At 46.1% G+C, this 20772-nt stretch overlaps 1 long non-coding RNA gene across 1 annotated transcript in view; it reads left to right on the forward strand.

Annotated features, from left to right (window-relative positions):
- The first annotated feature begins 688 nt into the window (after nt 1-688).
- The window catches only part of LOC117353790, a 51211-nt gene continuing 31127 nt past the window's right edge, over nt 689-20772 (forward strand). The window contains exon 1 of the long non-coding RNA XR_004538030.1: nt 689-794. This is a non-coding gene — a long non-coding RNA (uncharacterized LOC117353790). The remainder of the gene's footprint in view (nt 795-20772) is intronic.

A 20772-nucleotide genomic window follows, 5' to 3' on the forward strand; every position in this document is an offset into this window, starting at 1 on the left:
GCCATATAGATATTAAATAGCAACACAGTTAGCTCTGATCCTTAAGGAACACCATTCTTCACTATACTTCTTTCAGATACCATTTGACCCTTTCTTATGTAGAAGGATCGTCCCAACAAATAAGAAGAAAACCATGCTAACACCTCTCCACAGATACTAGATTTGCTAACTTCAACGTCAGTAACTCCAAGTTTACAATGTCAAAAGCCCCAGAAACATCTAAGGAAATCATGTGAAACGACTACAAACAGATATTTAGAGTGAGAGTCTCTTCCAAGCAGGGAACAGATTACAAAATGTTTAAGTGGCCGGGTGTATAGCATAGGAATGTGTGGGTGCAATTCAGCGCTGTGTACATCTTGTGACAGGGAAGCTCCTGTCACGGTTAAAAAGACTGCTAGCCCAGTCAAAAGTGCAGCCCTTAAACCTGTAATACCTAGAATAAAGCCTGGACACCCTGCTAACAGCCGTAGTTCAGTACAGCCAAAAAGAAGGGAGAAAAGCCAGGTGATGTCACAGCCAGGAATTCAGGCAGGGAGGGCACAGGAAACAGAGCCTATCCCCTATTACTCCTTTCCCAGATCTAGAGAGAAACATGAAACCAACCCAGAAGGGGGTGGAGTCAGCCACTGTGGTCTGCAGGCTCGTAAGCCTCAAGTAGCAAGACTGGAGAGAGATCAGGAGGACCCAGCTGATCTCAATTGGGGAAGCAGCGGACCACACAAGGAGGGCAGTTTCCAAACTTCTCATATCTACCAGGAAAAAGGGTTTTCAGGAGGTCAGCCAGCAAGGAGGTACAGTAACTTTCCAATTAAGCCTTGGGGTGAAGGGCTGGAAGTTTATTATGATGAAGAAAACTGCTCAGAAAAGCTTTCAAGCACTCAGAGAGGGGGATGGGAGGTAAAGCAGGAAGTGGAAGACTTCATGGAAACCTCCAGTCCCAGGTATACAGAATGGGAAATGTATAGTGAAGCTGACCCAGGAGAAAGTGTGCTGGAGGAAGACATGGACCTATAATTGAGCAGTGTGTGGTTGTTTTCTTCTTCCCAGTAATGAGACAAGTCTCTGCCAAAGAAACCTAAGCTAGAGTGAGGCTACAGGTAGTGGTAAGGCAGCAGTGCCTAATTAAGACAGTGGTTCTTTAAACCTCATTTCACCCAGTCTCCAAGGGACTAAAGCTAAAGGACGATAGGGGGCATATCGGGTGGGCTTGAAGACCTTGGTAAAGGGAAGCTTGCTCCACACAGCCTACAAGGCAGGGCTGTGAATGTCCTTAAAAGGGGACAAAGGGTTGGAGAGGGAAACAGAGGTAGAGAAAACATTTTTTTTTTCTCTGACTGGAAAGACATTTGAAAGGACGGCTGGCACTTGTAGTGCTCAGCCGTGCTGTCAAGAACTGTGGCTAATAGAAGCCAGCTACCCTGAGAAGGGAGAATATTGGACATTGAAGGGACTGAAAAGCATATTTGATTTTGATTTATCCTTTTTGTGGACAAGGCCTGTCCAGTCCCTGGACTGAGGCACAGAGAAAGTGCACTGGACTTATGTGAGAAGGAACTGCATAATCAATGCCTAGGAGAAGCAATTGTTTATTTGAGGATTTTTTTATTTTGCCTTAATAAATCCGGTTAAGTTTTGGTTAAGAAATCCAGTGTCCGGGTTTTCCTTCCACCCACCATATAAAAGGCGCACAAATAAATCTTACCTGCGGTCTGAGCTGGGTTTGCCTACTCACCTGGGGCCCGGCCCTGCCACAATCTGGTAGCGCTCTATAAATAATTAATAGTAGTAGCAATTCTATAACTGAGCACCACAAGTTGGGCGCCTAGAAGCAGTATGCTGAGTTCTTATTCTGTGATGGCATTGTTGTGCCAAGATACTATTATGGAACACTAGCGTAAATTAAGGTCTATGAGCCTCAAAGTCCCTCCTTGAGGGCCGCAATCCAGTTGGGTTTTCAGGATTTCCCCAATGAATATGCATGAGATCTATGTGCATGCACTGCTTTCAATGCATATTCATTGGGGAAATCCTGAAAACCCGACTGGATTGCGGCCCTCAAGGAGGGACTTTGAGATCCCTGATTTAGGTGCACTCATATCAATAGCAAGTGTATGTGGGCGCACCAAAATGCAGCACTTAGGGCAAAACTTACAGTATTATGTAAGTTGTGTGCCTAAATGTTTGACATGCTCATATTCTCTGCTGTGAATGCGTCCTTGCATTTTTGCATTAAGTGAGTTGTGTATTGTGACGGTGAAACCCCCGTCACTGCCTCAAAGCCTGCTTTAACTCCTGCCACTAGAGAAAATGTGCCTGTTCCTAAGCTAAGGAACTTGCCCATTAACTCTGTTTCCAGAGCAAAGGTCAGACAGGCAGGGCAGAACAGAGAGAGCATGGCAGAGAAGAAAAGAATGCCTGTTCCAGTCTCCTATAATTCCTTTTACAAATCTACTAGCTCTCAGGTTAGATCTCAGGTCAGACAATCTGACACAGCAAGGGTTAAGGAAAGGGGCGTGGCTGGAAGGCAGAACCTGCTCAGAGCACAACTGAAGGTTTCACAGGGGATAAATCAAACCCGGCTAAGAACACACAAAAGCAATCAGGAACTTGGAGGGAAGTAAGAACCTCTTAGAGTTGGGAGCAGGAGGATTAGAGCCCAGCCTCACTGCCTTCACCAGGCAAACCTGGCCCAAAGCACAGCCATGCTGATAGAACTTTACTTCCCTGGCAGAAGCTAGCTGGGAGGAGAGGGCTCTCTGAGCAGAGCTGGCCAAATGCTGCTTCAGAGGGTGAGGAGCCCCTTATGGAGATATAGGGAGATGCCTTTGAGGGGATGGAAATAGATTGCAGCCCAGAAGCTGTGGATGATATATCTGAATTAAGCATGAGTCAGTAAGGTACTGTGTGGGGGAAGGGAATGAAAGTTTGTTGTATAACAAATGATGGTCTAATGTACTGTAAAAAACATTGTCCTTATGAAGGACTGTTTAAAGAATGAGTGATTGATGTGTGCAAGTAAAGCATAGTGAGTGGGAGATGGGCTACGGCTGACTAATGTGAAAGAGGGGAGAAGCCTTAAGTTACTTCAGTGACCTGACATTACAGATCTCTGACATAGGGAACATTTGGGAGGGAATCTTAGACCATTAAATCAAAAGGTGGTTGGTTCCCAGCTCCACTGTCCAGACTGTGGAAAAGAAACCTTGTTTAAAAGGGAAATATTTGCTATAAAAGTGAACTGTGTCTGAATTCAGTACATTTTCAAATCAGTGTGAGCTGCAACCAGAACCAGTGCAATTTGAATGGATAGTAAACTCTGGAACTGGTAGATAGTTTTTTTCTTTTCTCCTCTGTGGTCATTTCAGAGTGGTCCTCCATGGCATGCTGGTCCATGTGCCTTGGGCGGAAGCTGGGTTGCAGGCGCTAGGCATACCCTCGGCCCCATCACAATATGTAATATATAGAATAGCGCTTATCACTCAACTAGCATGTATGCAAGTACAGTGGTGCCTCGCATAATGGACGCCTCGCACAGCGAACGCTGCGCATAACGAACTTTTTGTCTTGCTCCCTATAACGAACTTCGTTTCACACAACGAAGTCACCCGAGGGGCCCGGGGGGGGGGGCGGAACTACTCTCGCCGCTTCCTAATGTGAGCCGGGAACAGCAGCACCCTCCTGTCTGAATGTAGTGTTCCATCATCTCCCTCCACCTTACCTTAGATGCCGAGTTTTCCGGCTTTCTTTTTCGGCCAGCCACACACTTTCAAAGAGCAGCACATGCGCGCATGCTCTGTTGTTCAATCTTCTCCTCTGACGCAACCGGAAACCGGAAGTTGCAGGAGAGGAGAACATTGATCAACTTCAGCAGCTGCGCGTGCACAGCTTTTTGAAAGCGTGCGGCTGGGTGAAAAAGAAAGCTGGCAAACTCTGCATATAAGGTGAGGTGGAGGGAGGGAAATGTAGGGCTGCAGAACGAATTATTTTGTTTTACATGTATTCTTATGGGAAAACGCGTTTCACACAACGAACGTTTCACATAACAAACTTGCTCCTGGAACGGATTAAGTTCGTTGTGTGAGGCACCACTGTAAGTGCTGGTATTCTATAAATGTATGTGCATAATTGGGAAATAAATTTGGGCACCAAGTTACATAATGAGGGGGGGTAGATGATCCGTATTCTGCATTAGGATGTTTATGATGGCTTGCTTTTAGCACAAAGAGATAGCATTGCACCATGTTAACAGTGGAATATGGTAAGTGTTAGTGTGTGCTAACTATTATATTAAACTCTTATGGTGGATGCTATTTTGGGTGCACAGAGGTCATTACCACAAATTAACTGTTAATGTGACAAATAATACAGAGCAGTAATGCCATCTCAAGAGATGTTCCTACAGTCATGTGAAAAAATTAGGATACCCCATGAAATCAGTTCTTTCTTAAGAAATGTTCACATATCGACGTCAAATCTTTTTTTATTTATCTTTGGAAAAGAAAGTGATGTAATTGCAGGTAAACACCTAAAATTTTCCTGAAACAAAAGATATCCACAAAAGAGATTAAAAAAAAAAAGATTTGACGTCAATATGTGAACATTTCTTAAGAAAGAACTGAATATTTCATGGGGTGTCCTAATTTTTTCACATGACTGTATGAATCACACAGGGCTCCTTTTACAAAGCCGCGCTAGCGGGGTTAACGCACGCAATTTTTCATCACGCGCTAACCCCCACGCTGGCCTAAAAACTACCGCCTGCTCAAGAGGAGGCGGTAGCGGCTAGCGCGGCCGGCGGTTTTACGCACGCTATTACGTGCGTTAAACCGCTATCACGGCTTGATAAAAGGAGCCCACAGTGTGACTGTCTAATACTGTACTTCTAAACCAATGTGCTGCCAGGAATTCCTTGGTGTGCCCCATGACTAGGGTTACCAGATGTCTGGGAAAACCCGGACAGGGCCTCTTTTTAGATGACTGTCCAGGTGCCCGGATGGACTTTCCAAAACCTGGCATCATATCCACGCATGCTTGGAGGCTCTCCAGATGTGGTCTGGACTTGGGGGAAGAAGCAATGAGGTCTGTGTGTGGATGGGGCTGGGGGTGGAATGGGGCGGGGCTGGAGACAGAAAGGGGTGAGGCCAAGGGTCCTCTCTTTTTGAACGAACAAATCTGGTAACCCTATGTCGGAGGAGCCGCCTGCCACTGCTAGCGCAGTTTCTGCATTACTAACAAACTGTGCAGGAGGAGCTTCCCCACCCCCATCTTCCATTGCTCCTGCTGTTGCCTCCCTTATGTCAAATGAAATCAGCACAATAGGTAAAAATAGCTGAGAGTTAAATGCTGAATGTGGAATGGCAAAAAGAAAGACGTATGGGCATAAAGCTGTGCTGATAGGCATGGAGGGGGAACAGAAAGATGACTGCCATGCTAAGCTGCCATCCTATGTTTTGTCGTGCAATGCTCATCATGCTGTGTCACACTGTGCCACGTTTGTCATGTTATATTTTATCATGCTTTGTTATGTATGCAAACGTAATCCGTTCCGTGCTCTCCTGGGAGGCAGGAAAAAAGCAGGCTGGCTGGGAGTGGGAGAAAAGGGGGAAAAAAAAACTGGCTGAGGAGGGAGGGCAAAAAAAAGTACGGACTGTTTGATGTGGCAGAGAAAGAAAAATGCTGCAGGGGCCGGGAAAATAGTGATGTGCTGGCTTTATGCGCACCAAATGGGCAAAGAGTGAGACAGAGAGCGAGAATGATTTGCTGGCTGTGTGTATGAGAGTGAGACATACTGACTGTGTCTTTCATGACAAAATGTCCTCAGACAAAGGAGAAACTGGCATGGACAAAATGTCACAATGTCAAAAAAATCAGGAGACAAAATGGTATGGACAAGGATGCACAGAAAGTGAAATGCACGCTGTTCAATGTTTCATTTGAAAACTTGAACAGTCACCTAAAAATACCCCAGAGAATGTTTGAATATATTAATCTTAAGCAGTCATTGGAAATCAAAGACTAGACCAGTATAGACTAAAGAGCGCCATGCAAAGATAATGGTTTTAAATTGCAATTCATAAGGAATCCAATGCCAAAGGACATCAAAGAAGAAGCCACTGAAGAAGAAAAAATGCTGAGCAAATCAGCAAAGACTTATCACATCTTCACCTGTCGGGTAAACAAACATTTTTTAAATATTCAATGATTTAAGTTAAACTGATACCTGCAGTTATAACACTGATATAAATAGCCCTTCAACTCTTTACATTCTGGAGGCAACAAGATTGCCCAAACCAGACTCCTGAATGCGACTCAGCTGCATACCTTCCCAAGTGATTAACACTAGCTAGCCTTATGACACAAATGAAAATTGTATCTGTATAAAACACTTGTATCCTGCCTCTTCTCAGTTTTGGGTAGAAAAGTAAAGATACATAATGAATAAACACTAAACAAAACAATAGCTGCCAAGTCAAGAAAACATACATGTAACATATAAATAACACCAAAATACATTAAAAAAACACCAAAATAACACTGAAGGTATTTTTTGTAAGGGAACAAGCCTCAGATCATGGAGTTTTACCCATTCTGGGTTTTCTCAAAGAGACAAACACATCTGTTCTCTTAGTCCTGCTTGCATCACTGGCTTGAACCCATCCTCTTTAATTTATTTCTTTAATTCATTACTCTTTAATTTATAATAAAATTCATCTAAATTAAATCTCTCAATTCATACTAGACTAAACCATTTAAATACTATACTAAAGAATCTAACAGCTCATTTCAGAACACAGAACCGATGGATAAAAAGTTTACTTATCTTGAGAAAGTGCACTGGTGCTTTTAAGTGCTACATTGAAAAGTGCATTTGTGCTGTAAACTGCTTCAATTCATTTCCAGCTTTTGAAGCTTAAAGTGCTAAATACAAAAGCTGGAAATGAATTGAAGCCGTTTACAGCACAAATGCACTTTTCAATATAGCACTTAAAAGCACCAGTGCACTTTCTAAAGATAAGTAAACTTTTTATCTGTTGGTTCTGTGTTCTGAAATGAGCTGTTAGGTTCTTTAGTATAGTATTTAGTATAGTATAAATTATATTTTTGTTTCAGATCAACTAACTCAGCAGGTTACAAAAGCCAGCATAGATTCAATTGTTTTATCAGATCATGCTGGAGTGTGGATTGAATTCAAACTTGCTGAACAAGATTGTAATAGACCTGTCTGGAGATTTAATAATACATTGCTTGCAGATTCAAACTTTCTTGAGAAATTTCAATTAAAAATGAATGAATGCTTTCAAATGAATTCCACAGGAGAAATGTCTTTAGAAACTTTGTGGAATGCTTTTAAAGCTACAATGAGGGGGCAAATTATATCATATTTGGCATACGTTAGGAAACAACTTAAAATGGAATTTTCTAATTTAGAACAAAATATTAAAGATTTGGAGTCATAATTGGCCTCAAATGGGAACAGATTACTTTACAGGCCCTCTTAAAAGCTAAATATAAATACAATGAGATTTCCTCTCAACTGGCTAGGAAAGATTTATTTTCTCAACAGGCTCTGTATTTTGGAAACTCAAATAAAGCGGGTGATACTCATTCTCAAATTGGATCTATTTTAAAACAATTTTTGAACTTTTATAAAGCTTTATATTCTTTTGAGCTTTATTCAAATAAAGAACTTGAGGGTTTAGAGTTTAGAAAGTTAATCAAGGGACCAAAAATTCCCGAGCATATAAAAGGAAGTCTTGAGGCGCCTATATCACTGAAAGAACTTCAAACAGCATTGAAGTCCCTTAGAGTTGGATCCGCTCCAGATGGTGATGGTTTCACAGTAGAGTTCTATAAGTCATTCCAAATTACAATATTACCTCATCTATTAAATTTATATCAAGTACAACTATCTAAAGGTTGTATTACAGGTACTATGGCAGAATCTTTAACTATAGTTTTACCAAATCCAAATAAAGATCCCATGTTGGTTTCAAATTACAGGCCCATTTCTTTGATTAATGATGATGGAAAACTTCTGGCTAAATTATTGGCTTTACACTTGGCCAAGGCTCTCCCTTATATCATTGGTATGCACCAAACGTGGTTCGTTACTCAAAGACATTCTTCAAATAACACCAGACTGGCTTTTCATATGTTAAATTTGATGAAAGTCATGGATGATCCGGCCTTCTCTGTGTCCTTGGATGCAGAGAAGGCCTTTGATCATGTGGAGTGGACCTTCATGTATCAAGCAATGGATTGTTTTGGTATTGGTTCTGGATTTATACAAATGATTCAAACCTTGTATAGTTCCCCTTCTGCCAGATTATATATAAATAATACTTTTCAGAATGTTTTTGTCTGGAGAGGGGAATTAGACAAGGGTGTCCATTATCTCCTTTGCTATTTGATATTGTTCTGGAAACCTTGCTTTTGGCTATTCAACAGGCAGAGGAGATACAGGGTATTCCTTATGCAGGTTGGGAATATAAGGTCTCTGCTTATGCAGATGATATTTTGCTTCATTTGAGGAATCCTGAATCTACCATCCCACATTTACTAGATTTGGAAAATTTTCAGGATATAAAATAAATTGGAGTAAATCGGAGGTTCTTCCACTTAACGTACACTGTCCAAAAGAATTATTTGACACATTCCCTTTTCTTTAGAAGGAAGAGGATATAAAATATTTAGGTATTTGGATTCAGAAAACGTTGGAAGAGACTATGAAAGTAAATGAAAAATCCTTATTGATAAAGGTCTCAGAATTGTGTGAGCAATGGAACCCACTACATCTGTCTTGGTGGGGGACAGTCCAAATGGTTAAGATGATGATTTTGCCTGTGGTTTGCCACCAAATGGGTATGTTGCCAGTTTATTTTCAGGGGTCCTTTTACAAGATGCTGAATAGCATTCTTACCAAATCTATTTGACTAGGTAAACTGCTAGAATTGCTTTAGTATCTTTACAAAACCAATTACGGCGAATGGGGTAAATTTCCCAAACTTTTATAGGTATCATCAAGCCTATATACCTCGTCAGGGTATGTATTGGGTCCTTCCTGAGCTCATGGAACATCTTCCTGATTGGCTGCACTTAGAGTGGCAAATTATGTCCCCATTACGGCTGTCTCATGTGTTGAGTATCAAGTTACCTAGTTATGTTAAGGACAATAGTATTATATTTGACACCTGGAAAACTTTGAAATTTATTAACAATTTAACAGAAATGCCAGTAGAGAATTCCACGTGTCAATCCTTATGGCTAAACTCCAAGATTCAAATTGGCGAGTCTAAGATCGCTTGGAAGCACTGGATGCAGGCATACATACACTAGATCACAGTTCTTCAACCGCTGGTCCGCGGACCGGTGTCGGTCCGCAGGAAATTTTTGCCGGTCCACGCAGGGCCAGCAAGATTGACTTACTTCAACTTCCTGCCGGTCTGCGCAGGGCCGGCAAGATCAACATCTGAAGTCTGCGCTGGGCCGGAGAGATCTTGGGGAGCCTCCGACAGTGGCTTTCTCCACTCTCTGCAGCTGTCCTTTACTTCCAAGTGCAGCAATTCACGAAGGCAGCCTCGGGGCTTTTGCTGAATCGCGGCTGCCTCTGATGATGCAACTTCCTCTTTCCTCAGAGGCGGCGCGACCCAACAAAGGACCTGAGGCTGCCTTCCTGAATCGCTGCACTGGGAAGTAAGAAGAGCTGCTGGGAGGGGAGAAAGCCACTATCAGAAGCTGCTGGGCAAGGGAAAAAAAGGGACAGCTGCTACTGGAGAAGGAGAAGGAGAAATGCTTCTGGGAGGGGAGGAGGGAAAGGAATATGGGAAGCTGCTGGGCAAGGAAAAAAAGGGACAGCTGCTCCTGGAGAGGGAGAAGGAGAGATGCTGCTGGGAGGGGAGGAGGGAAAGGAATCTGGGAAGCTGCTGGGCAAGGGAAAAAAAGGGACAGCTGCTACTGGAGAGGGAGAAGGAGAGATGCTGCTGGGAGGGGAGGAGGGAAAGGAATCTGGGAAGCTGCTGGGCAAGGGAAAAAAAAGGACAGCTGCTACTGGAGAGGGAGGAGAGATGCTGCTGGGAGGGGAGAAGGGAAAGGAATCTGGGAAGCTGCTGGGCAAGGAAAAAAAGGGACAGCTGCTACTGGAGAGGGAGAAGGAGTGATTCTGCTGGGAGGGGAGGAGGGAAAGGAATATGGGAAGCTGCTGGGCAAGGGAAAAAAAGGGACAGCTGCTACTGGAGAGGGAGAAGGAGAGATGCTGCTGGGAGGGGAGGAGGGAAAGGAATCTGGGAAGCTGCTGGGCAAGGGAAAAAAGGGACAGCTGCTACTGGAGAGGGAGAAAGAGAGATGCTTCTGGGAGGGGAGGAGGGAAAGGTATCTAGGAAGCTGATGGGCAAGGAAAAAAAGGGACAGCTGCTACTGGAGAGGGAGAAGGAGTGATTCTGCTGGGAGGGGAGGAGGGAAATGAATCTGGGAAGCTGCTGGGCAAGGGAAAAAAAGGGACAGCTGCTACTGGACCCGGAGGGAAGGAGAAAGAGAGATAATTCTGGGAGGGGAGGAGGGAAAGGAATCTGGGAAGCTGCTGGGCAAGGGAAAAAAGGGACAGCTGCTACTGGAGAGGGAGAAAGAGAGATGCTTCTGGGAGGGGAGGAGGGAAAGGTATCTAGGAAGCTGCTGGGCAAGGAAAAAAAGGGACAGCTGCTACTGGAGAGGGAGAAGGAGTGATTCTGCTGGGAGGGGAGGAGGGAAATGAATATAGGAAGCTGCTGGGCAAGGGAAAAAAAGGGACAGCTGCTACTGGACCCAGAGGGAAGGAGAAGGAGAGATGCTGCTGGGAGGGGAGGAGGGAAAGGAATCTGGGAAGCTGCTGGGCAAGGGAAAAAAGGGACAGCTGCTACTGGAGAGGGAGAAGGAGAGATGCTGCTGGGAGGGGAGGAGGGAAAGGAATCTGGGAAGCTGCTGGGCAAGGGAAAAAAAGGGACAGCTGCTACTGGAGAGGGAGAAAGAGAGATGCTTCTGGGAGGGGAGGAGGGAAAGGTATCTAGGAAGCTGATGGGCAAGGAAAAAAAGGGACAGGTGCTACTGGAGAGGGAGAAGGAGTGATTCTGCTGGGAGGGGAGGAGGGAAATGAATCTGGGAAGCTGCTGGGCAAGGGAAAAAAGGGACAGCTGCTACTGGAGAGGGAGAAGGAGAGATGCTGCTGGGAGGGGAGGAGGGAAAGGAATATGGGAAGCTGCTGGGCAAGGGAAAAAAGGGACAGCTGCTACTGGAGAGGGAGAAGGAGAGATGCTGCTGGGAGGGGAGGAGGGAAAGGAATCTGGGAAGCTGCTGGGCAAGGGAAAAAAGGGACAGCTGCTAATGGAGAGGGAGAAAGAGAGATGCTTCTGGGAGGGGAGGAGGGAAAGGTATCTAGGAAGCTGATGGGCAAGGAAAAAAAGGGACAGCTGCTACTGGAGAGGGAGAAGGAGTGATTCTGCTGGGAGGGGAGGAGGGAAATGAATCTGGGAAGCTGCTGGGCAAGGGAAAAAAAGGGACAGCTGCTACTAGACCCGGAGGGAAGGAGAAGGAGAGATGCTGCTGGGAGAGGAGGAGGGAAAGGAGTTTGGGAAGCTGCTGGGCAAGGGAAAAAAGGGACAGCTGCTACAGAAGAGGGAGAAGGATAGATGCTGCTGGGAGGGAAGGAAGGGAAGAGAGTTACTGCTGGTCAGGAGGAGGAGGGAAGGGAGAATGAAAAAAGGAAGGAAACAGCTGGCAGAGAGATTAGAGGAGGGGAAGGGGAGACACAGGCATGAGAAAGTAGAGAGATTGATGATAGAAGGAGTCAGTAGAAAAATAAGCAGAGAGGGACAACGATGATAGATCTGGTGTAGGAGAGATAAAAATGAAGAGAGCAATGAAGCTGGAATGAATCATGTAAAAAGGAGAGAGGGGTACAAGCTGGATGGAAAGGGGAGAGGGGCATAGAAAGAAGACAGATATCATATGGAAGGGGGAGAGGACAGACAGTGGATGGAAGGGGCAGATGCTGGATTGAAGAGACAGAGAGGGCAGACGCTGGAAGGAAGAGAGTGAAAAGAAGATTGAAAGCAGAAACCAGAGATAACAAAAGGTAGAAAAAAATAATTTTATTTCTATTTTGTGATTAGAATATATCAGATTTGAAATATATATCCTGCTAGAGCTGGTGTTAGACATAACTGGGGACTGCAAAACCCAGGAAGTGCTTCTTTAGCTTCCAGCTGGCTTAGGGCGCTCTCTGACCAGGGGGCAGTTGCCCTAGTTGCACTTCCCTAAAACTATTCCTGTCATGTTTGACTGCAGTATTCTGTTAGCATGATATTTCTGTGTAGCATTCTGTAATAATTTGGCTTGTTCAGTTTTCTTGATAGCAGAGGGGATGTATGTGAAGGGGAGGGGAGACAGGTGTTTTGTTGATCCTTGCTCTGAATTATTTTTATTTATAAAATGACAATTGTACAGAATATTGTTTCTTTTTATACTTTAATAAAATACATTCAATATAAAATCATAATTGAGGCTTGTGTGGATGGGATCAGATGATTTGTGGGGACCGAGCTCGCGGAGATGGGGCGTAAACGGAGTTTTTAAATTTTAGTCCTAGTAGTTTGCCGGTCCACAAAATAATTCTTTTTTTTCTGCCGGTCCACGGGTGTAAAAAGGTTGAAGAACACTGCACTAGATGATGTTATATCACATGGGAAAATGCTTGATTTTTCATGACTGCAATAATCTTTTGGTATTTCAAAGTCTCAAATTTATAAGTGGTTGCAGTTGAAGCAAGCCATTCAGAAGGGGTTCCCTGAATAGCGAAATTTACAAAATTAGCTTGCAGGTTCTATGCTTCCAGACAGATTTGCTAGGACATCAGGCTGCCCGGTAGTACAAATTAATATCTGAATTCTTGAATAAAAAGCCAAAAACTTGTCTTAGAGACATTTGTAGCATTGAGATAAAGTAGCATATTTCTGCATCTCAATGGCCACGAATTTGGACTTGGAGGATGAGATGTACAGCATTAGCATCTATGAGACAAACATGGGTTTTTTTTTGTTACATAGAAGTTTCTGGACCCCTGTTCGTTTACAAAAATTAGACAATTCTAAATCTAATAGATGCTGGCACTGTCATTTTGATGTAGGGACACTGGATAATCTGCTGTTCTATTGTCCTTTGATACTTAACTTTTGGAAGTCAATATGGGGACAGATTACCGTATTTTCGCGGATATAACGCGCACCTGTGTAAAACGCGCACAGGGGTATAGCGCGCAGAAATCACGATGATATGTACCAAAACTTTTCTATACCGCGCTCAGGCATATAACGCGCATGATGCCCGACGCTCCTTTCGCCCGCCCTGACTTTCCGTGCGCTGTCCCGACGCCCCTGACTTCCGTGCACTGCCCTGACTTTCCGTGCGCTGTCCCGACTCTCCGTTCACCCCCCCTGACTTTCCGTGCACTGTCCCCCCTTGAAGTCCTGTCCCCCCTTGAAGGTCTGTCCCCATCCTGAAAGCCTGATGCCCCCCCTCCGACGTCCGATACATCCTCCCCCCCCGGCAGGACCACTCGCACCCTCACCCCGAAGGACCGCCGACTCCCCAACAATATCGGGCCAGGAGGGAGCCCAAACCCTCCTGGCCACGGCGACCCCCTAACCCCACCCCGCACTACATTACGGGCAGGAGGGATCCCAGGCCCTCCTGCCCTCGACGCAAACCCCCTCCCCCCAACGACCGCCCCCCCCAAGAACCTCCGCCCGTCCCCCAGCCGACCCGCGACCCCCCTGGCCGACCCCCACGATACCCCCACCCGCCTTCCCCGTACCTTTGTGTAGTTGGGCCAGAAGGGAGCCCAAACCCTCCTGGCCACGGCGACCCCCTAACCCCACCCCGCACTACATTACGGGCAGGAGGGATCCCAGGCCCTCCTGCCCTCGACGCAAACCCCCCTCCCTCCAACGACCGCCCCCCCCAAGAACCTCCGCCCGTCCCCCAGCCGACCCGCGACCCCCCTGGCCGACCCCCACGACCCCCCCACCCCCCTTCCCCGTACCTTTGGAAGTTGGCCGGACAGACGGGAGCCAAACCCGCCTGTCCGGCAGGCAGCCAACGAAGAAATGAGGCCGGATTGGCCCATCCGTCCTAAAGCTCCGCCTACTGGTGGGGCCTAAGGCGCGTGGGCCAATCAGAATAGGCCCTGGAGCCTTAGGTCCCACCTGGGGGCGCGGCCTGAGACACATGGTCGGGTTTGGCCCATGTGCCTCAGGCCGCGCCCCCAGGTGGGACCTAAGGCTCCAGGGCCTATTCTGATTGGCCCACGCGCCTTAGGCCCCACCAGTAGGCGGAGCTTTAGGACGGATGGGCCAATCCGGCCTCATTTCTTCGTTGGCTGCCTGCCGGACAGGCGGGTTTGGCTCCCGTCTGTCCGGCCAACTTCCAAAGGTACGGGGAAGGGGGGTGGGGGGGTCGTGGGGGTCGGCCAGGGGGGTCGCGGGTCGGCTGGGGGACGGGCGGAGGTTCTTGGGGGGGGCGGTCGTTGGAGGGAGGGGGGTTTGCGTCGAGGGCAGGAGGGCCTGGGATCCCTCCTGCCCGTAATGTAGTGCGGGGTGGGGTTAGGGGGTCGCCGTGGCCAGGAGGGTTTGGGCTCCCTTCTGGCCCAACTACACAAAGGTACGGGGAAGGCGGGTGGGGGTGTCGTGGGGGTCGGCCAGGGGGGTCGCGGGTCGGCTGGGGGACGGGCGGAGGTTCTTGGGGGGGGGCGGTCGTTGGAGGGGGGGGGGTTTGCGTCGAGGGCAGGAGGGCCTGGGATCCCTCCTGCCCGTAATGTAGTGCGGGGTGGGGGTAGGGGGTCGCCGTGGCCAGGAGGGTTTGGGCTCCCTCCTGGCCCGATATTGTCGGGAAGTCGGCGGTCCTTCGGGGTGGGGGTGCGAGTGGTCCTGCCGGGGGGGGGGATGTATCGGACGTCGGGGAGTCGGCCAGGCAAGAGGGCTTGGGCTCCCTCTTGCTCCGATCGTGGATGCGGGTGCGGGTGGGAGCGCGTGCGAGCGGTCGTTCGGGGTGGGGGTGCGAGCGGTCCTGCTGGGGGGGTGAATCGGGCGTCGGGCGGGGTGGGAACTATGTTTAAAAACTTTTCTATACCGCGCTCAGGCATATAACGCGCGAGGGGTATGCGCGGTACGTAAAATCACGTATAACGCGCGCGTTATATCCGCGAAAATACGGTAGTACCATACTGGAGGCATTAATTCCATTGAGGTAGTTATATGTGGAACATTATTGCATATTAAGCCCCCCATGGACCGGTATAAATGCCAGCTTTTCCTAATTATGACTGGGATAGCCATGCAAATGATTACTCGCAATTGGAAGAATTGGGATCACCTTAGTTTTCCTTTCTGGTAGGTGAGCTTATGCTTAACTTATAAGTATGAGGAAATGAATGCTGACTTGCTGGGGCATAATAAGATATTCATATTGGTTTGGGGTCCATTGACGTCTTTTGTAGATTTGTTATAGTTGCCCTTTATCTTTATTTTCCATTGTATTGCACCCACGCATCCAGGGGGGTGGGAGTGGGAGGGGGAAGGGAATTTTTATCTTTTGTATAGATTCTGATTGTTTATAAGTGCTTATTTGATTATTATTATTTGTATGTAAATTGTATTGCACTTTTTGTTGGCATTAAAAGCTAAATAAAGTTTAAAACTGCCACCCTGCTTTCATAATTTGTTAGAGCTCTTTAACCCCCCGGTCCTTTTACAGAACCGTAAAAGCGGTTTTTAACGCAGGACCTCTATGAGCGTTGGGAGCAGAACAGAGCATTCAGTGCACTGGCCTGCGCTAAACACAGCTTTTGCAGTTTTGTAAAAGGGGGGGGGGGAAACTTGGTCAGTTTCCAGATTTCATGGGGGGATATATTATTGATGCCAATCCTTAAAAAATCCATCTTTTGGTAACTGAGATTTATCTAACTATAGAGCAATTGCAAACATTCCAGTCTTTACTAAATGTGCTGAAGGAATAGTTGCTAAGCAACTAGCTATTTAGAGTTATACAATATACTTTACGAATCTCAATCAGCTTTCTGTAAAGGCTTCAATTCTGAAACCCTTTTAGGTTCTCTGACAGCTGAGATTAGAACTCTACTAACTAGGGACCATCAGGCCATACTGCTATAATTTGATTTATTCTCAGCATTTGATCTTGTAGATCATAACTTCTTATTTCAATTACTGAATGGCATAGGTATTTCTGGAAGAATGATTAGTTGGCATGAGGGGTTTTTATGAATCAGAACTTATAAAGTGAAAATATCTAATGTAATCTTAGAACCTTGGAAAGTAGAATGTGGAATTCCACAGGGATCACCGTTCTCCCCAGTTCTTTCTAACATCTTAAAATGGTCTATCTAGCCCAGTATCCTGTTTCGAACAATGGCTGCTCCAGGTCACAAATACCTGGCAGAAACCAGCAATTGATACAATTGGGGGTCAGTTTTTATACTTATGTGGATAACGATAACATAACCCTTTTTTTCCAAGTTCTGTTCTTTTAGAATGATGTAAAGGCTAAGAACCAAGAAAGCTTTGATAGGTGTTGGAAACTGGAGAGATTTTTATTTTTTTAAATTAAATAAAAGACATAACACCAAAATATTTTGGCTAGGCCCCTCTTCTTTAGCATTCTTTTGAGATAAATTGGTGATAGAAAATGTTTTGAATCTTAAGGAAGCTAGGAGTTGTCCTGGACTCGAACTGAACATCCGTGGTCAATTTTAACAGGCTAATAAAAAAAATTCAATACATTGAGACAATTTTGAGACATCAGAAAATACCTTTGACCTGATCAATTTAAGATAATTTCTTAGACAATTATATTATCTCATTTAGCTAATTGAAATCTTATTTATTTTGAATGTACAGAAAAATTGGGAAAACAAATATGAACATTGCAGAACATGGTTGTAAGATTGAACAAGTGCCAAATGTTTTATTGAGTAATTCCTCTGTTGATAAAACTACATTAGAACCCTATTTACACCCATTGTTATTTCAAGATATGTATGATGGTATTTACGCTAGTGTATTGCAAACTGTGTGCCGAGACACACCAATGTGCCTCCTGAGATTTCTGGTGTGCTGTGACACACTGGTGAGGAGGAGAGACGTCCACACCGGCTGCCTGCCTAAAGGAGGTACCTCACGCAGCGAGAGGCACGCCTTGTAGGAAGTCAGCTTATGCAGCTGACTCTCCTCCTGGCCGGCGTCTTTCCTCTTCTCCCCGCACCTCCCGGATCCCAGTAACGGCAGGGTCATGGCCAGACGGGACTCCACGCATGTGTGGACATTGGCACGATGACATTATGCATGCGCGTGACATCATCGTGTCAACTTCCGGGTGCCTTCCGGCCGGGGCACTGGTTTTAGTGTGCTGCCGGCTGGAAAAGTTTGTGAGACATTGGACTATACAATCACCCTGATCCCCCACACCAGCAAGGTGCTTCTAAAGATCATCCAGGGGCGCTTGGGCAACATCCTTGATTGAAAACTTCCTGATGCCCAAGCTGGATTCCATAAGGGCAGAGGGACCCGCGATCATATCGCAAACTTGAGGTGGATCTTAGCAAAGGTGAGGCTTTTGACTTTGTTGAGCATGACAAGCTTTGGGAAGCACTGAGTGAGGTAGGAATGCCAGTGCACCTGATCAGGTTAATCAGATCGCTCTACTACAATCAAGAAGCTACAGTGTGAACCAAGTATGGAGAGACAGAATGGTTCAAGATCAAAAAGAGTACAAGACAAGGATGCATCCTCTCTCCTTTTCTTTTCAGCCTCTATGCAGAAGTAATCATGAGGAAGTTGGACTTAGATGACTTAAGTGTTGGGGTGAAAACAGGCGAAGAACCATCGGCAATCTGTTCTGACCTGACACAAAGCCCTGCCCTTCTAAGTTTGTGCTATCAGAGAAGAGAAAGTACTATGCTACATTTTTTGGGGAAGCTGTGCTCCTCGGGAGAGGAGGGGAGGGGCTGTGTGTACTGTGCTGTTACCAGAATTAGTAGAAGGAGTTGAATTGACTGGAACATTTTTTTCTTGCTTATTGATTGAACTTTAAGGAGAATGAACATGTTGCCCTGAGCAGGACAGACAGACTGTTAAAGAGAAAGGAAGAGTCCTAGTTTTCTTTAAAAGTCAAACTGGGCAATAATATTGTTTCCTGCAAGACCACTCGTGCCTGTTTTTGTTTTCTTTTCCTGGGGAAAGGATGGCGAGAAAGATTGTTTGTTTTGAATTCTCTAATAAAACCAGCCTTTTTACCTTTTCAAAAGACTCGGTGTGCATGGGAGACACTGTGTGAAAAGGAAATCCTGTTGAAGACCAAATTAACTTACTTGCCTTGTGACCTTGAACAGGTTTAGCCTTTACCTGTTGCAGGACCCTGTCACATGACTGTGGTGTCATTTGTGAGATTTACTGCCTCCTATTGGTCTTGACAAAAGAAAGGACTGATGAACTATTTTGTTTTCATTACTATTGTTTGTATCCTGAGTCCAAGGAGAGTTGGAGCATGGTGGAGTAGCAGAACCAGGAAGGAGCCATAGGACCGAGTGAAGGGAGTGGCATGGAAGCTGTAACCTCAGATTGGTGGGAGTTAAATGTTGAGAATCATCATGTCATCTGGTAAGGGTTCCTAGGGGACGTGGTGAGAGGCTCCCAGTAACTGGGGGGGTGAGGATCTGCTAAATGAAGTGCCACACTTGGAGCCTCTCTCTATTTGCCTTCCAGGTGGTTAGATGGAGCCGGCTTGGCTCGCAGTGGTGATGGACGCGGAATTCCAGCAACTGCCGGAAGATCTCTGGGCTGTGATAAGGGCCAACCAAAACATCTGGTGTTCAAGCCAAGAGGCCGCTCAACACTGTCACGAGGAGTTGGTTCAACTTGTTATGGAACAACCCCACATCGCACTTTCCAGCCAGTGAGATTACTGTTTTGCCAGTGGCTTCCTTTTGTATACTTGTAGTCAAAAGTAGGCCCAGCACTTTCATTACTGTTGTAATAGTGTGTTGGGAGAGGTTTGAGTCTCCTTGTAATTCTTGTCATTTTCAGAGTTCTCTCCCTTCCCTTCAGTTCCATTCCCCGCTCCCCTTTAGGTCTAACATCATTCTCCCTTCCCCCCAGCACCATTCCCCCTCCAGTTCTCTTCCTTCCAGCCCCAGCCCTAGCCTATCTCTGCCTTGCCTTACATTGCTTTCTCTTCTCTTCCATCCCCTTTTCCTGCGAGTCCAGTATGTCTGATTTCCAGCTGCCTCCCTCACAGATCTGACAACTCCAGCCCCCCGATGTCTGGCACCTCCAGAGCCCTCTACCCTGGGGTTCAGCACCTGTTTCCTACTTCCAGCACTGGACTGCACTGCCTTCTCTCCATGCCAAAAGTCTTCTTTCCTTCTTCCCTGCTACAGCACATACCTTTTAAGTTGGTCAATCCCACACAGGCCTGCTTGTGGCCTTTCCTCTGCTGGGTACCTCCATGTAACACAACTTCCTGTCTTCACATAAACAGGAAGGTGCATCATAAGGACGGAACCCAGCAGAGGGAAGGCCACAAGCAGGCCTGTATGGGATTGGTTGACTCTGAAAGATATTTATGGCAACAGGTAGAGAGGAAAGAAGGCTTGGAAAGTGGTAACCATGGGGGTTTTCTCCCCCCCCCCTCCGCCAGAGCAAGGCTTTTTACCATCCCACGGAGTGGTAAAAAGCTTTGCTTCTGCATCTACAATTTTTTTTTTTGGGGGGGGGGTTGGCATGGCTCTCTTCCCCCCCCATTCCAATGCCTATGTTGTATTGTATTGCATCTAACACAAGTGGTTGCATACTTGACATCAAAATCCCTTTTGGGAATGCCCCCTTAGATCACAGGATAGGAACTTTGGGGTCCAGCTAAATTCAACAGTTAAAATGATCCCCAAAATCCAAACAACCTTCAGGAGCAGTCTATATCATCTGCAGAAAGTACACTGTATCTCTCCATACATCATGAAGGCAAGTCTTGTTACAATGGTTAATGCCATGATAACATCAAGGCTGGATTATAAGGCTGTGACTGCAAAGGGTTTGCACCTACTCCATATGATTCAGAATGTCACAGCATGACTGATAGAAGATTGTAAAACTCTCATATCTGATCTTCAAGGCCCTTAAACAAAATGGGCTACTACTACTACTACCATAGGCAGCGAAACACTTTTTTATTGGGGGGGGGGGGGGCAAAAGCTCCACCCCAGACCTGCCCAAGCCCTGCCCCAAATCTACCCATGCCCTGCCCCAGACCCCACCTCCATAATAATAGTACCAATTGAAAATGCCATTTCTCCCATTCATTTTTCATATACACCCAATATAATCTTATTAACAATACATAATGGTAACCACAAATTGAAACTACACAGAGCACATTCCTTTTCCCTCCCCACCACTGCACTGTGCAACATCTCCCTCTCTCTCACTGTCCACCATCTTTCTCTCTCTTTCTCTCATTCCCTCCCTTGCTGCAAAGGGAGTGGGGAAAAAGAGAGAGAGAAAGGGATCCAGGGTGCATCTCTCCCACCCCCTCTATTGCCACATCCAACATTTCTCCCTCTCTTATTCCACAGACTGTGTGCAGCATCTTTCACCCCTGCCCACCAGCCCCATGCCCAACATTCCTCCTTTTATTACCCCTCTCCAGTTCCATGGCACATCTCTTCCTCCATTCCCT

The sequence above is a fragment of the Geotrypetes seraphini genome, chromosome 1 (assembly GCF_902459505.1).
Source record: "Geotrypetes seraphini chromosome 1, aGeoSer1.1, whole genome shotgun sequence".
NCBI classification, from domain to species: domain Eukaryota; kingdom Metazoa; phylum Chordata; class Amphibia; order Gymnophiona; family Dermophiidae; genus Geotrypetes; species Geotrypetes seraphini.